Source organism: Girardinichthys multiradiatus, chromosome 5 (assembly GCF_021462225.1).
Source record: "Girardinichthys multiradiatus isolate DD_20200921_A chromosome 5, DD_fGirMul_XY1, whole genome shotgun sequence".
Lineage (NCBI taxonomy): Eukaryota > Metazoa > Chordata > Actinopteri > Cyprinodontiformes > Goodeidae > Girardinichthys > Girardinichthys multiradiatus.
Genome location: NC_061798.1, coordinates 52,273,281 through 52,286,651, shown reverse-complemented (window position 1 = coordinate 52,286,651; position 13,371 = coordinate 52,273,281).

Genomic DNA, 13,371 nt, shown 5'->3' with positions numbered 1-13,371 from the left:
ATCAGACAGCTGCAGCTGATCCACATGCTGCTGCCTGGTCCTCACTAGAACCTAGAAAGTAGAGAACATCAGCTCGGTTCTACAGTCCTTCCACTGGCTCCCTGGACCTCAGAGAGGAGACTTTAAAATACTGTTAGTTTCTAAGTCACCGAATGGCTTAGAACCAAAACACATTAAAGATCTATTGCTGTTGTATCGACCTTCCAGACCGCTCAGGTCTTCTGGTTCCAGTCTACTCTGCATCCACAGAACCAGAACCAAACATAGAGAAGCAGCATTCCGTTCTTCTGTGTCATATTGCTGGGTTTGTGGTAGAACCAAAGTGCAGAAAAGAGGCGAGGAGCACAATGAATGAAGGTAGGAAGAGTTTTAATATTTCCACACTCACAGAGGAAGGCAGGAAAACCAAGAGTATCCAGAAATAGAGCCAGACCAGAACTGAGAGTAACCAGGCATAACCAGGTGCAACACAGGGCATCAACGACAAGGATATCAATGTGGTAAAACAACACATAAGAATCCAGGGACCTAAGGCAACTAAGGAACTTAAATTCAAACAGGAAATGCAGTGAGCACTAATGAACGGAAAGACCAGGTAATCAAGGAAAACACAGAACAGGTGCAGGTGACACTACTGGGAGACAGTGGGAGTGAAACCAATTAACAAGACAAGACACAGAATTAAGGTAAACAGAGATCCAGAGCAGGTATAATAAACCCAAACCCAAAACTCAGTCACTGGCTGGGAATGACTTCTGCTCCAGTAATCTGGAACAAACCTCCAGAAACCTGCAAAGATGCTGAATCCCTCAGATCTTTAGATCCATGTGTTGGGTTTATGATTATTGATTGATTAATCTTGATCAATAATTATAATTACAAATCATAATCTGACAAAATCAACTTCCTAACCAAAATCCTCATTTATGAATCGAGACCAGAGATGTTTCTGGTGTTGTAATTGTGGCTCAACGCCTTTGACAACTACAACCATTAAATACTCCGTAATAATTAATAACTATTGCCGGAGATGTCACTGTTTAATCGACCGTTTCTGCCGAAACGTGTGGAACGTTAACCTTATTTTGACTGACGAATCACTTTCGCACACAATGAACACAAAACGCTCTCTCTTTATCTATGTGAATATTTATTAATTTTCACCTACTCAACATGCAAAGTTCTACAAACACAGGGGTAACACATCTAACTAAGCAAAATTCAACAAACGGCAGTGGGTATGTATTTGAATCAACCAGCAGTTTATGGCAAAAACAGAAGAAGGAAATGAGAATATGAAGAGTGGTGTGGTGGCGAGTGGTGGAGGGTTGGAGCGCAGCTCTGACTGTCCTCAATGATCTTCTGATCATAAAACTTCCCCCCAACTCCTGAGCACAAAGGATTCTAACTTTTGGCGGCAATCTAGCACAGTGAGGTTGAAGACAAAGGGGAAATGGAGGATTTTACCATGAGGTCGTTTTAACAGTCCAGTCTTACAACGCGCCCGCTTTGACTCTCAGATAGTAAAAACACAAGCAGCTCGAGGACCGCGGCGGATCCTGATATCAACATAACACATCAAAGTTTCAACAAGCAAGGTTACATGCACATATTATTCAGAACACATGAGATCCTAACCAGTGATTCTGATCGCTTCTACAACCTCTGACCCTGCCCAGGCCTTCTAATAAAGAAATAAAAGATTAAATAAAAGATGGGTTTTACTTGGTGAAGCTTCCTTCTGGGTCCGCGAGTGGGAGGAAAAAGGGGGGTTGAGTGTTGTGCGCGTCCGCAGTTAGACTCCAAGAGAGCGGTCAGTCCTGTCCTTTGGTCTTCTTGACGAAAAGGAAAAACTAGGATCTGACCATCAGCAGTCGACTAGGGGTGAAACACGATGGCGGTTCGTTTCCTCGAACTCCGTGTTTTTAGTTACGTGTTAAACTCACGTCTTCGATCGGCAAAGCGAAATTTCTGGCCTTCCAAGTCCAGAAACCTCAGTTATGAATTGTTCGTTGGCCAATGAGAGAGAGAAATAACTGGAAACTCCACGTGGGATCTCTGTTACTTCCAAGGACGCCTCAGTTGCGTGGCGACCCCGTCAAGATTGCCAGCTGGAAAGCGAGTTTTAAAAATGTCCGCCTTCCTATATAGCGTCTTGTGACGTCAGACTTGAGACGCTCCGTCATAACAGTCGTGATGCTTGACGGGATATGGAGGCGCGGACTGTCCGGGATACAAAATGGCCGCAAGCATCAGGAGGCCTGGTGTCTGTGCAAGTAGTCCAATATTCAGCAACAAGTGGTCCAACACAGGTTAAAACCCATTAGTTTGGAGTTGCTTTGATTCATCTATTTAAACTATGAACTATGAAACATCTTTACTTTCAGTATGTGGTCCAACTGTTCTTTACTTTCCTTCATTTTGATGCTGCTTTGTGATTTTTTCTGTGTTTTCTTGTCCTTTTTATCGTCATGTAAAGCACTTTCAATGGTCTTGTTGCTGAAAGGTGCTACACTAATAAACTTGCCTTGCATTAATAAATCTAACCTCAAACTCCAATATGGCTGCTTTGCATTTAAAAGTCACTGATAGACAATATAATAATACATATTTTAAAAAACAGTTTATTTGCACTTCTGTCAATTTGATTCTTATTACATCTTTCACACCTACAGGAATACATATCCTGCTTCAGTTTACATGTTTTACATTGTTTTAAAGAACAAACTACAGAGAATGATCTTGTTGTCCTGTACTGCTAATGGGAATTAGCCTGATCACTGGACAAAACAATTAGCAAAGGCACAGAAAGATTAGTCTGATATCATCCCCACTCCAAGATTTTTATCCGGGGTAACGCAGCCGACCGCACTGAGTTGTTGACTTTGCAGCAATCCCTCATACTAAGCATGCAGGTGGTAACAGTGGAGAGGAAAACTTCTCTTTAACAGGAAGAAACTCCAGCAGAACCAGAACCAGGCTCAGTGTGAGCGGCCATCTGCCACGACCGACTGGGGGTTTGAGAGAACAGAGCAGAGACACAAAGAGAACAAAGAAGCACTGATCCAGGAGTACTTTCTTTGCCATATTCCATTTACTTCATACATTTTATTATTGTCACACCTAAATGTATGTTCAAAAACTCTTTATTATTATTACATGATTTATTTTGACATCAGTTTTTTTGACAAATAAAAATCTTTTTGTTTATTGAAATATTGGGATATTTTTGTTCTTATTAAACCATCTCACTAATTGCTCCTCTTCTTGGACAATCATCTCCAGAAGCACTTCTAAATTCTCCCCTGAGAGCAAAATGTTTGTGCCATCTCCAAAAAAAGAAATAAAATCTCTTTATTTGTTACAGTATGTTGCACATGTGAAAAACAGAATGAATAATTGTAAGACCCAACACTGACCCCTGGGGGACCCCACAAGAAATGCCCAAACAATGTGACTCATAAATTGTTGCCCGTTTCTTAATTAGCTTTTCATCCAATCTAGCACCAATCCTCTGATGCCAAACTTTTCTAATTTAGAAAAAGAATCGGTTGAGTCAAACGTTTTTGCCACATACTTCAGTGATGCAATCATGGAAGTTAATATCATAGATGCTGAAGTGTTTGTTCTATTATCATATAGACTTTCTATTAATATATAATGTTATGTAATGTATAATGAATTATGCCATTCTTGCAAAGAATCGTTTTTCTATTATTTCTGAGAACTGTGAAAACCAACAGCCCTGGAACTGGTGAATCAGTGTCTTTCTCCAGATTAGTCCACTAACAGCACAATTTCATATTGTTTGGAAATATATCAGAATGAAGTGACATATTACAGACAGATAATAGTGGCTCTGCAATCCCATAAATACCCTGTTTAAAAATTCCCCAGATCCATACCCCCTTATATTTACAGTAATCCAATCTTGTCTTTGCCTTTTGTAATAATACTGTATATAAACATATTTACACATATTTCAAAATATCCATTTTATCAACCCCCACAGTGTTATATATTTATACTAAAAATGTCTGTACAATGAGAACAAAGTGGAGCTGAGGTCAGATTTCTTGTTTTGAGCCCAAACTTGGTCATTAAAGTTGATTCTGACAATCTTACATCTGGGATTTTATTAGCAAAAAAAAAAAAACTCAATAAAGCAGAATCAGACAGTGTTCTATGTTACATCATAACCTGCATAGACACTGTTACTATGGAAAAACGCACCTGGGTCTACGCCAGCAAGAAATCCTGGATGACCAGGGAGGTCCAGCACCTGCTGAAGGAGAGAAACAACCCCTTCAGGTCAGGAAATGAGGATCTCTACAGCCCAGCCTGAAGAGAGGTATCAGAAAGGGCAAGTTGGACTATAGGAGGGGGATTTAGGACCACATCAACCACCACAGGTGGCTGCACTACATCCTATGTCCCACAGCGGCTTCACCCTCATCGTGGAGGAGCATGAGGTGAGGCACACACTGCAGGCTGTTGGGCCTGATGGTGTTTTTTTTTTTTTCTTTCTGCTCTCGGTGGAGGAGGACGTTTTTTCTCTGTCTCCGGCACCCCTCCCATATCTACCCTGCTTCAGCTCTGTGTCTTGTCTTCTTTTTGGAGCCTCTTTTTGCATATCTTCCAAAATTCTTAGTTATGGATTTGGTCAGCTGGTCTCTCAATGCAATTGATCAAATTTTCTCGAGGAGAAGACGGTGAAGGAGAGCCCAACTTGCCCGGACGGGACATTTTTCTCTGGATACACGATGGACTCCTGGCAGAAGTGGAGGATTGTGTGTTTGTCGATAATGTCAGTCGAGGATGTTGAAGATGTGTATATAATTGGATGTTTGATATCAGGATTTCTGCTTTTTTGGAGTCAGCGGTTACCTGGCATATCGAGAAATTCGGAGAATGTCAGCAGCTGTTCTGGCCATTGTGAGGCTGCCTGGCATGTATGATGGGATCTTCAGGGCGATCAGCACTCAGACTGAGATGTTACGTGAGCTGAATCGCAGACTGGATGTGATCCTTACGATCGCAGGCAGGTTGCGGTTCCTGGACTCAGGTGTGAAATGTGATAAATCTTGGAGAAAGTTGTTCGCTCGGATCTGGCAGAAAGACCAGGAATTTGGCTGTTTGGATTCGCCTTTGAGAAGCACCAGCGAGACTCTCAAGGCTGATGGAAAAAGTTTTTCTGAATCTGGCTCCCCTGCACGGCCTTGATGGCTGGCTATCTTCAACTTCTCCTGGAAGTTATGTAACCATGACGCTCTGCTCCCTCTGCCCCCTCCCTTCCCTGAGGACATCTGTGGACCTGCTCAGAACTTTGTGGCCGGTTGATGAACACCATCAAGGACAATGGGCTTTGTGACAGTGCTTCACAGACTTACTTTGCATACAAACACATGCTCAAGATAAACATATGCACCCCTTCACACCACCTTCACCGGATCCCCTGCATGATGTTGTTTCGTATAAATGTTGCTTCTTTGTACTGAGGTTTTTTTTTTTTTAATCTCAAACTGTATTCTGCTAAGGATAAACTGTGAAATATGATTTTTTCCCTCTTCTTACCTAATGTGGTCTCTTTTCTCATCTACCTAAATGTGTGATTTCATTACTTCTCATAGATTTTCAGATTTCTCAGGATTACATGCGAAAGCCAAATATTATTATTAGTATTTGAAAATTTGGACTAAAGCTGTTTTTACACCAATGACCAGAGAATTTTAGATTTATTAGAAGGATTGTATTACAACAATTTCATACCAGTGAAAGCCAAACATTATTAGTATTTTAAAAGTTTGGACTAAAACTGTTTTATACCAGTGAACCAGCTTATTTGAATGATGGGACCACAGCTGCCTCCTGCCAGAAACCTCAAGGATTAATATTATCATTTTTCTTCTAGCACAGGATGAATTCTTACCACAGAGGACTTAATGAACTAATTACCTCTATTAGAAAGATTGGATTAAAACCAGCTCTTACCAGTAAACTCCCAAGGATTATTAGTGTCATTTGATTTGTTTTTCTGTTTGATTTTCTGTATCATTGTAATGTTTTTCCTCATGTACAGTGCATTGATTGCCTTGTTGCTGAAAAGCGCTACATAAATAAACTTGATTTGACTTAAGACAGGTACTGTGCAGACCAGATGGCAAACGTCCTCACAAGGATTTTTTAGTTATTTTTAGGCTCTAGTGACCTTTATCATTTGTTCAGAGATGTTTTTGACAGTAGTTAGACAGAAAATGGTGTGGAGTGGGGTTAGGGAGCGCAGTAAGTATCAATGGGCCAGGATTCAATCCCACAACAGCCTGCATCAAGGACTCAGGCCTCCGTACATGGTTCGTGTGCTTAACCCCCTACGCCACCAGCACCGGACCCTAACCAGGATTTTTACCTTTCTCTGTCCCAGTCCACTCTCCCTCCCTATCGAAAATCCTCCATTATTGTCCCCTTGCCCAAGAAACCCCACATTTCCAACACTAACAACTACCAACTAGTTGCACCGACACCAGTGGTCATGAAATGCTTTGAACGTCTTCTCAGGGCTCCATGGGTGGTTCTAGACAGGGGCCAACAGGGGCCAGTATGCTTCAGTATGAATGTGTGAACATGTAGGTTTTTTTAAATCTTTTTAACAACTGCTTCTGTTTTTCTACTTTGCGTAACTTATTTATTGCATTATGCACAGACCAGATAACTTTCTTTTCAGTTTCATTCTGCTTGTGACAATGACAGTAAGGGATATTCTGATTGTGATTCTAAACATTTACTAAATTAGTTTTTCTGTTTAAAGCTTTACACACAACATCCCATAAGCTTCTGTTTGAGATTTTTGCAAATATATTTAAGATGAAAAATTTTAAAATCACAAGTATTCCCAGCCTTTGCTCAATACTGTTGATGTACCTTTGGCAGCAATTTCAAGTTTGACCGAAGAACAAGACGAAGAAGAAAGTGAATTACCAGTCTTTAAATTTACTCTTACTTTGTCCCATAATTTTACTGCATCATTTTCATCTCAGCTGATCTTATAAATGTTTATAAATGTTTGATGACATCACTTTCATCTTATGACACATATAAACACTGAACTTATATGACCGATTGTTGAATTATTGAATATGTCTTTTCTGTCTTCAGGAACAACTCTTTCTTTGGCCACCATCCACAGGGAAATTTTATAATCTAGTTTTTATTGCCCTCCATACTAATAAAGCTCTCAGAAAATAGTTTTGAAAATTAATTTGCATTACATCCTTACCAATAATATTATTTATTACTTTCCAAGTTCTCTGATATTACTTTTACTGCTCCTTAATACTTTACTATAATATTTCTTCATTAGGATTTCCATATCAGCCAAAGACCCAACCTGACAAAAAACAGGCACTCACAGTCACAATCACACCTTCCTACCCTCATGTGTACACATCAAAACACTCAAAGTAAAGACGTACCAGAATGGACGTCGTTCCCTCACTTGCACTCCTTATACACACCCTATACCTACTCTCCACAAATGACTTTCAGAAGATCTTCAGCATTTTGCCTCTAAACACTGAAGGACCTTCCTCAAGAGTTACAGTCTGCTCCTTCCCTTCTTGTAGACAGTTGCATCTTCACTCCAGTCTGTTGTCCTGGTGAACACCGAGATATTTTTACTCCTCCACCACCTCCACTTCTTCTCCCATGATGGAAATACAAGACAGGAGGTCTTCCACAACACTGGAACCATCTTCTGGGCCAGGCTAAGATTGAAGAGGTGCTGCAGAATCCCACAGAATCCCACCATCTGGACCTGCAGCCTTTTCTGGTTCAGTCTCTCCAACTGCTTCTTCATCTGACCTCTAGAGACAGACCGGCAGATGGGGAGGAAAAGGGAGCACAGCATCTCTTAATTTGGTTGAAGACAACAAACATGTAGAAGCAGAAGGGTCCATGGCTGAAGTTGAAAATAAAACATTTGAGGTGACAGGAAAGCTGAGACTCAAAGATTCAAGAGTCAAGAGTCTTTATTGTCATTGTGTCACCATAATGACATTTTGCTGAGACACGGGCTCATAAAATTAACATGTAGTACACAGACATAAATTTAAAACACTTATAGAAAAAGGAAAAATGGGCATCTTTAGAGATCACTTCAAAAATGTAGAAACCAGTGAACATATGTCTATGGAATGTCGCATATAGTGTTGAGTATTTACATGAAGTGTAGCTTGTGCTGAAACAGTCTGAGATGGGCTGCTGGTTTGTTTGACTGTCAGCAAGGATGTTTAGTGTCTGCCTGCAGAGGGAAAATTGTTTTCACTGCTTTGGTAGAGAACAGATAGGTGTGGTCTGTAACAATGTGTCTGGCCCTTTTCTGGACTCGTGCAGTTAAGATCAAGTCCAGATCCAGTAGACAACATCCTACAATCCCCTGTTCTGTCCTCACCACCCGTGCACTTAAATTTGTATTAAAGTCCTTTCTCTACTGTGCCGTGCAGCTCCCATACCACAGTATCACACTGAGGCACAAGATGGTTTCAATTGAGGCCCTGTAAACGTTTGTGAGCAGCTGAGTAGAGAGACCAGTCCGTTTCAGCTTTCTGAGAAAGAAGAGCCGTCGTTGGGCCTTCTTTACCAGATGGGAGGTGTTCTCAATCCAGGAGGTCAGAGGAGATGTGAATGCCCAGGAACTTTATGCTGTCCACACTCTTCACCACCTCCAAGAGGAGGTCTTGCAACAGAGGTGTATACATCCATGACATTTGCACAAAACAAATCTAACTATTTGTTTTCTCTGGCAGAGCAGCTGTAACAGATAGTAAGGTGTGATTCAAATCACCAGATATTGCCACAAACACATTTGGGTGTGTGTAGATACCAACAACTAAGCTGATGACATTATACGCAATGTAAGCAAAAGCTAATGGTGGATATACAGGGGTTGGACAATGAAACTGAAACACCTGGTTTTAGACCACAATAATTTATTAGTATGGTGTAGGGCCTCCTTTTGCGGCCAATACAGCGTCAATTCGTCTTGGGAATGACATATACAAGTCCTGCACAGTGGTCAGAGGGATTTTAAGCCATTCTTCTTGCAGGATAGTGACCAGGTCACTATGTGATACTGGTGGAGGAAAACGTTTCCTGACTCGCTCCTCCAAAACACCCCAAAGTGGCTCAATAATATTTAGATCTGGTGACTGTGCAGGCCATGGGAGATGTTCAACTTCACTTTCATGTTCATCAAACCAATCTTTCACCAGTCTTGCTGTGTGTATTGGTGCATTGTCATCCTGATACACGGCACCGCCTTCAGGATACAATGTTTGAACCATTGGATGCACATGGTCCTCAAGAATGGTTCGGTAGTCCTTGGCAGTGACGCGCCCATCTAGCACAAGTATTGGGCCAAGGTTTGGCTATAGCAGCCCGGCCGTGTATATTGACCCTGTGGAGCTCCCGACGGACAGTTCTGGTGGAAACAGGAGAGTTGAGGTGCACATTTAATTCTGCCGTGATTTGGGCAGACGTGGTTTTATGTTTTTTGGATACAATCCGGGTTAGCACCCGAACATCCCTTTCAGACAGCTTCCTCTTGCGTCCACAGTTAATCCTGTTGGATGTGGTTCGTCCTTCTTGGTGGTATGCTGACATTACCCTGGATACCGTGGCTCTTGATACATCACAAAGACTCGCTGTCTTGGTCACAGATGCACCAGCAAGACGAGCACCAACAATTTGTCCTCTTTTGAACTCTGGTATGTCACCCATAATGTTGTGTGCATTTCAATATTTTGAGCAAAACTGTGCTCTTACCCTGCTAATTGAACCTTCACACTCTGCTCTTACTGGTGCAATGTGCAATCAATGAAGACTGGCTACCAGGCTGGTCCAATTTAGCCATGATACCTCCCACACTAAAATGACAGGTGTTTCACTTTCATTGTCCAACCCCTGTATGTGACCACACCAGTCAAATAGAAACTGGGCAATTAGAAATTACAGCTAGACTAATAAAGTTAGAATTGATTGTAACAAACCCATTTAAGAGTTACACTTTTAAAATACCGGTGGTAATTTACAACCAGTTCCACACACACACGCATTAAAAGTCAGTTATTGAGGCTCAACTCTGGAACTACAGGGACAGTAACCTGAAAACAAAAAACACAGCAAGTTAAGAAAATAGTGCACCACATACCAGAAAGGGCCACCACCACCACCAACAGTTGGTTGTTGGCCTATGACAAATATAACAGAAATTAGGAAACACAATTACACTACAACAAATAACATGCAAATTACATAAACACAAGTTAACCTAAATTAAAAAATCAAAAATTATAAAATAAATACGAGCATGAAAATAGTCTCAATCCAAACGGAAATACTAAAACAAGCAGCAGTAAACCAGTGCATGCAACATAGGTCCTGGAGCTGAGACAAACAGCAAAGCCACCGCAGGGCGTGCCAAGCAGCACCAACAATCAAGAGTTATTAAAAACTCTTGAGGCAATAGCATCATACTGTTGTGATTATGAACCTCAGAATATTATTTAATATTTAATATTCATATTTTAATATTTTATCAAATAACATTTGGGTCTGTTAAGGGTTGTCCTGTGAATACCAGCCCAGTAAGGCGATGGTATCAGGACAAAATAGAAAGGTGTGAGACGAGCTCTGACATTATTGAACAGTATAAACTCTGCACATATATGGAATAAATTCACACAATTTCTTAAAATACAAGAATTTATTAACAAAAATAAGTCAACTCAAATTCAAACATATTTCAATCAACAAACTCTTTACTTTGCTAAAACAATCCAACTAAACTACCAAGCAGAATTAAACAATAATGAAGACTAATGGACTATGTACAATATAAACAAGTTGATTAAAGATGATTAGAAATTATGACCAAAAGAGTGATGCAACATTACCATGTAATGTTTATGTTTGAGAACCAAGGATTATCTAGAAGAATCTGGAAATGAAGTTAAGTTAGTCTTGGAACCAACTTAGAAAATAATCAGCAAACATTTAGACAACCATTCACAATGTAAGATCAGATAATATATTATTTTAATAAAATAATGTTTTAAATAATGATCTGCTGAATAAAACCAACCTTCTGGATGATTAATTCTCAACGGTGTCTCATTAGCTGCCTTTATTTATTAAAATAATTTTTAAATAAATATTATTAAAGGAAATATTTTGGAAAAAGCCAAATCTTTCTGGAGAAATGGAGCTTAATGGTGTTTACTTGGTTATCAAATTTAGTAAATGATGTTTAGGGACTATTATTCACTAGCTTGAAAACTAACAACCTTTCTGGGTAAATATTATTTAGCAACAAGCACGTGTTCTAAGCTGTTAGCCGTTAAAGCTAACAAAGGAAGCCGATAGCTTAGCACCAGAATCAAACACACACCTTTAAAAATACAGTCAATAAAAGGGTTAAAATGCATAAGCGCGGACGGCGCATTATGATCAATCTTCTGTTTAAAATCACCCTTCAAGTAAAGTTTGTCTTAACTTTAAAAACATACAAACACAGAACACAAAACTGAACACATGGTGGTGAGCAGATAGTCTGCTAGCACCAAGATAGCTGAGTTCAACACAAACAAAACCAAACTTAATAAAATGAAAACGTTCAGATCATTTCATCCTAAATCCTTCTGTATTACTCTGCACCTAACCTCATGAACCGTAGTGGGGAAACGTTGTCCAGGGCGGCGAAGTTTGAAGAAACGTCCACAGTCAACAAATGGTTTGCTACAACTAACCTTAGCTGTGGGCAGTGGCGGCCATTCTGTCGGCCGGCCAAAACTGCACGTTACCACGATGATGCGGTCTCGGTTGTCCTTCCTTCAGACTGGAAAAACCGCTTCACTCGGCTTGTAGACACAACGTCTCTACTGGGGACTTCTCTGGGACAGTTTGCTTCTGCAGGCCTCAGAGAGAGAGAAAGCAATGCTTATACCTTAAGTTTCCCTTTTTATGAATGAATACCGGATTCTTTCAACAGTAATTCATCAGTACCTAACTTGTGCATATGATCGCGGGATCGTATGACACCCTTGGATCCAGTTTGAAGAGTTTATGTCTGTTTGCCAGCAAAGAGACATTAGGATTTGGACTCATAGTATAGGTATTATTTGAGCTTGTCAGTTGTTTATCAGCTGCTCCTGGTTGCAGAAATGGTTTTCTGCTATTGTTATGCTTCATAACAACTAAGAACAAATAAGAACAAAAATCCTTTTAATCAGAAGGAAAAATCTTCAACTAAATCAAATTTTTAACCAGAACAATTAGGAAGAAAGGTTTTAAAGTAAAAAATATATATATATAAATAGGAGGGAATGTACCATGGCTAAACAAGAAAAATGTTATCAAGTGTGGCACTATTCTATGACAAGGGGGAGCAGCCCCAAACGAGGTCCACATTCCATTAAAACCAATTCAATTCAGTTTATTTATATAGCACCAATTCACAACACATGTCGTCTCAAGGTTCTTCATAAAGTCAGGTTCATACATTCCAATTAACCGTAACCATTGAACAGTTCAGTCAGATTCAGTTTTTTATTCAAATTGGATAAAAAGTTTTTCTATCTAAGGAAACCCAGCAGATTGCATCCAGTCAGTGACTTGCAGCATTCACTCCTCCTGGATGAGCATGTAGAGACAGTGGACAGTCACTGGTGTTGACTTTGCAGCAATCCATTAAATAATTATTTAATTTAAGAAATAAACGGTATTGTTTCATTTGAAAAAGTAATGCAAAGCAAATGTATTTTTGTTCTGTTTCTGTTTTTAACTATTAAAGTAAAAAACTGGAGCATTAGGCAGAATAACGGATTGTTACAAGTGAATTATCTGACATTTATTCTGACCATTGAAAAGGTATAGCCTTTATCACAGACTGGTAAACGTTTAATGGAAATATCAAACATTTTCTCTAACTTTAGCCACTTTTGGTGAGTTTGCGTCAGAACCTTTCACAGTATTTTAATGCATGAGCCCAGAATTTTAAGCTGCGCATTTGATCTTGGTATCATTCAAAGGTTTTTATTTTTTATTGGCCTTTCAGATTAAATAGTTTATTTTAACATGCAGCTCTTTAAAATGTTTCCGAACATTACCAGTTTGTGGGGACGTTTGTCTCCACTGGGGCTCCGTAGAGCTGAGAGGATATTTTTTAAACTTTCCAAATAAGATCTTGTGAAGAGTTAAAAACGCAGAGGAACAGAGGCGTGTTCCTCCCAGAGTTTGGAGCTTTAATTGATTTCCAGGTGAAATCCTGTCTCCCTAAACTACCTGTTTCACCTGGAAACTTTGGAGCCGCAGGCAGGC